We start from the raw sequence: 5,193 nt of genomic DNA on the forward strand, positions 1-5,193 counted from the left end.
GATTAGCAATGGTAACAAGGTCAGAAGGGAAGTACAGAGACAGACGGGAGCTAGTGAGAGAGAGACTTGATAGCCCAAGGGCCAAGCCAGGGCAGTGCTGGAGGAGACAGCAATTAGATTCTCCTAGAGGGACTCTGCTAGCTCACCTTCCAGGGTCCCTCCAGCCTCCTCCAGCCTCCTCCAGCCTCCTCCAGCCTCCTCCAGCCTCCTCCAGCCTCCTCCAGCCTCCTCCAGTCTCCTCCAGTCTCCTCCAGCCTCCCCCAGCACAGGAAGGGAAACACTCCCTAGCGTGGGAGATGGGGGAAGGTGTGCTCAGACCAGGCTTAGAAGCAGAATACTTGCTACTCATAGTCTAGATCTCGTAAGCCATGCCCACCTAGAAAAGAGACTGGAGCACAGAAGAAAGGAGAATGGTCATCAGTCGCTGGCTTCTGCTACCCTGCAAGGGCTGAAGAAGATCCTTAAGGCATGGATGCCTAACCTGAGAAGAGTTAGACGCAAAATGTGCACTGAAATCCTCGGAGTCTCTGTAATACAGAGGTCCCCTTCATTCTGCAGACGAATTAGAACCCTTGCATTGGAAATCTAGAAAGAAAGGAGGGCAAGCAAACACCACAGCTCGCCTGCACTGTCTGACATTAGAGATGGTAGTTGTGATGGTTTGTATATTCTCGGACCAGGAAGTGGCACCATCTGGAGGTGTGGCCTGGTTGGAGTAGGTGTGTGTATAAGATCACTGTGGGTGTGGGTATAAGATCCTCACCCTAGTTGCCTGGAAGTCAGTCTTCCACTAGCAGCCTTTGGATGAAGACATAGAACTCTCAGCTCTGCCTGTGCCATGCCTGCCTGGATACTGCCATGCTCCCACCTTGATGATAATGGACTGAACCTCTGAACCTGTAAGCCAGTCCCAATTAAATGTTGTTTTGACTTGCTTTGGTCATGGTGTCTGTTCACAGCAGTAAAACCCTGACTAAGAAGTTGGTACCAGGAGTGGGGTATTGCTGTGCTAGGCCTGACCATGCTTTTATTTGAAAGAATGTGGATTTTGGGACTTTTGATTTGGAACGCAGTAGAATGCTTTAAATGGGGCTTAATGGTCATCCTAGTAGGAATATGGAAGACTTTGTTGCTGGGAGTAATTTGAACTGTGTTGACCTGGCCCAAGAGATTTCAAAGGAGAAGTATTTCAGTATGTGGCATAAAGACTGTTTTTGTGGTATTTTGGTGAAGAATGTGGCTACTTTTTGCCCTTGTCTGAAAAGTCTGCTTGAGGCTAAGGTAAAGAGACTCAGATTAATTTCATTGGCAAAGGAAGTTTCAAAAAAGCCCAGTAGAGACTTTGTTCTCTGGTTAAGCCTTATGAAGAGGAGTTTGAACAAGCATAGCAAGCTTAGAAAGGAAAAATATAAAATATATGGTTCACATATTAAAGGGGTACCAGGAAGTGAAATGGAGCAAAATCCTGTGTTCTAGGAGATAACAGATTAAGGGAGTGGGACCTTGGGGCAAGATCCTACCCAGCTAAATTTAGATCCAGGCATGGTGGTACACATCTTTAATCCCAGGAGACAGGCATGCTGATCTCTGTGTTCAAGGCCAATATACAGAGCAAGACCCAGATAGCCAAGCTTAGGCAGTGAAGGATTTGGAAAACAGAAAGCCATTGACAATGTAATAGTACAAGAGGGTCGTATTCTAATTCCTGCAAGCAGCAGAACTCTGCAGCTTCAGCCATGTGGCTCTGGCTCTAGAGTTAAGAACGGAAGGAACTACTGGGACATTTGATGCTGGTTAGCAGTGATTGTGAAGAGACCAGCATTACTGAGGTGAAATATTCTGGGAAGTATTTCCTGGGAGCACAAAGAAGCTGTTTTCCAGAGATAGCCAAGGTTGTATCTCATGCTGCAGCTGGACTTGGTAAAGTGTAAGAATCACCCAGGTGGTATTGGTTTTGAAGGCATGAAGGTGTCATGAAGAACAGCTGAGGCTTGGCACTGTGAGAGGTCATGGAAGGCCATTGGAGAAGGTATAGCCTGTAGTTGATGGCCTAGGACTGAAGGGGTCATGCAAAGGATTTGAGGCTTGGCACCCTGAAGAGAGCCTATGAGAGGCTATTGGTGAAGCCTAGTTGGAGTGGAACACCCCAGTGTATTGGAGATGTCAGAACCATGGGATGATCACCAAGAACAGCAGCCTTAGTGGAGTGGATTAACCTGAGCTTAGAGTGCTACAGAGGGCAGAGCTGGAGAAGTGATGTCAGCCCTTAGGAGGAGCCCAAAAGGTCAAGTGGAATCCCAGACACTGAAACAAGAAGCTGTAACATTGAAATTGCCTTGGAGACTCAAAGATATTAAAGATGCCAGAGCCATGGGATACATGTTGAGGAAAGCTGCTAATAGGGAGTGGAACTAGACCAGGAGAAAGCAGTTTGTTGCATCAACAAAGATGAGAAAGGAGTGGAGATCTGAAGACTGCTTTGACATCAGCCATGGAGATGCAGAGTTTGGAGTTTGCCCAGCTGGTTTCCTGCCTTTCTTTGGGGATTACAGTTAATTAGTTGGATGAATCTCAGAAGAGACCTTGAACTTTGGACTTTTAACATTGCTGAGACTGCTATAGACTATGAGGACTTTGAAAGTTGGACTAAGTGCATTTTGTATTTTGGTATGTTTAAATATGGCCCCCATAGACACATGTTTTTGAACAAGTCTATGAAGGCCAAGAAGTAGAATGTGATGGTTTGTATATTCTCTGACCAGGGAGTGGCACCATCTGGAGGCGTGGCCTTGTGGAATAGGTGTGACCTGGTTGGAATAGGTGTGTCACTGTGGGTGTGGGCTTAAGACTCTAATCCTAGTTGCCTGGAAGTCAGTCTTCCACTAGCAGCCTTTGGATGAAGACATAGAACTCTCAGCTCTGCCTGTGCCATGCCTGCCTGGATACTGCCATTCTCTCACCTTGATGATAATGGACTGAACCTCTGAACCTGTAAGCCAGCCCCAATTAAATATTGTTTTTTTTTTTTTTTATAAGACTTGACCCGTCATGGTGTCTGTTCATAGCAGTAAAACCCTAACTAAGACAGTAGTCCTACCTCCTGGGTGACCCCTTAGGCTTGGGCAAGCCAGGACAACTGGTCACCCAGCTGAGGTGACTTTGGTCCATACAGGTATGTCCATGGTAAGAGTTAAGTAAAGCCTTTAGAACCCCTCAGTCATCCATGAGTTACAAGGCCACTGATCACGAGTTCGTTGTCCATGAATCAACAATCCGAAGAGGGCACAGAAAACGAATCACATTTTCATGATCAAGGTGACATTATAAAGCTCAACAGAAATAAGGAGAAGCAACTCTATGTCTTCATGGAGGATTTTTTTGTTGTTGTTGTTAACTTTTAAAGGAAATGGTGCTATATTTACCACAGGAATGATAGACATATAGATGTTAGACAGATGGATATATGTATATATATGTGTGTGTGTGTGTGTGTACTAAGTGTGTGGGGGGAACAGTGACAAAAACCCACATAATATATGATTCAGTTTGTGTGAACTTGAATCTACAAGAAATGGATTAGGGGCTCCTTAGGGCTGACGAGAGAGGAGATAGTTAGGGTGATGTCTTAGTCAGGGTTTCTATTCCTGCACAAACATCATGACCAAGAAGCAAGTTGGGGAGGAAAGGGTTTATTCGGCTTACACTTCCATGCTGCTGTTCATCACCAAAGGAAGTCAGGACTGGAACTCAGACAGGTCAGGGAGCAGGAGCTGATACAGAGGCCATGGAGGGATTTTCTTTACTGGCTTGCCTCCCCTGGCTTGCTCAGCCTACTCTCTTATAGAACCAAGACTACCAGCCCAGGGATGGTCCCACCCACAAGGGGCCTTTCCCCCTTGATCACTAATTGAGAAAATGCCTTACAGTTGGATCTCATGGAGGCATTTCCTCAACTGAAGCTCCTTTCTCTGTGATAACTCCAGCTGTGTCAAGTTGATACAAAAATAGCCAGTACAATTGACCCCTTGTCAACTTGACACACAAACACATCACTAGTAAGCCTCAACCCTTACATTCTTATTCATCCCCAAGATCTAAATAACTTTAAAAGTCCCACAGTCTTTACATATTCTTAAAATTTCAACCTCTTTAAAATATCCATCTCTTTTAAAATCCAAAGTCTTTTTACAATTAAAAGTCTCTTAACTGTGGGCTCCACTAAAACAGTTTCTTCCTTCAAGAGGGAAAATATCAGGGCACAGTCACAATCAAAGCAAAAATCATTCTCCAACCGTCCAATGTCTGGGATCCAACTCACGATCTTCTGGGCTCCTCCAAGGGCTTGGGTCACTTCTCCAGCCATGCCCTCTGTAGCACACACGTCGTCCTCTGGGCTCCAGATGCCTGTACTCCACTGCTGCTGCTGCTCTTGGTGGTCATCTCGTGGTACTGGCATCTCCAAAACACTGCATGACCCCTTCAGTCCTGGGCCTTCAATTACAACTGAGGCTGCACCTTCACCAATGGCCTTCCATGGCCTCTCACAGTGCCGAGCCTCAGCTCCTCTGCATGACCCCTTCATGCCTTCAAAACCAGTACCACCTGGGTGACCCTTACACATTACCAAGTCCCGCTGCAGAAGGAGTAAAACCTTGCCTATCTCTGGAACACAGCCTCTTTGTGCTTTCAGAAAACACTTCCCAGAAGATGTCACCTCAACAATGCTGGTCTCTTCTTAATCACCACTAATTTCTTAGCTCCAGCTAACCAGCATCAATAGTCCCAGTAATGCAAAGTTTTTGCTTTAGTAGTTCTGGTATCTTGTTAATCACAGCTGATTCTTCAGCCCCAGCTAACCAGAACTACAAAATCTTCACAATCAAAACAGCAATGGCCCTGAAAAGAGTCTTTAATTTTCCCTCTGAAATTTCACAAACCAGACCTCCATCTTCTGCACTATTCTCAACATTATCTTCCAAGCTCCTACAAAACATCTGACAGAGCTCTTAACAATGAATGGATATTCAAGCCCAAAGTTCCAAAGTCCTTCCACAGTCCTCCCCAAAACATGGCCAGGTTGTCACAGGAATACCCCACTCTGCTGGTACCAATTTGTCTTAGTCAGGGTTTCTATTCCTGCACAAACATCATGACCAAGAAGCAATTTGGGGAGGAAAGGGTTTATTCGGCTTA

The sequence above is a fragment of the Mus caroli genome, unplaced genomic scaffold, assembly GCF_978045245.1.
Source record: "Mus caroli unplaced genomic scaffold, Mus_caroli_1 scaffold_18, whole genome shotgun sequence".
Lineage (NCBI taxonomy): Eukaryota > Metazoa > Chordata > Mammalia > Rodentia > Muridae > Mus > Mus caroli.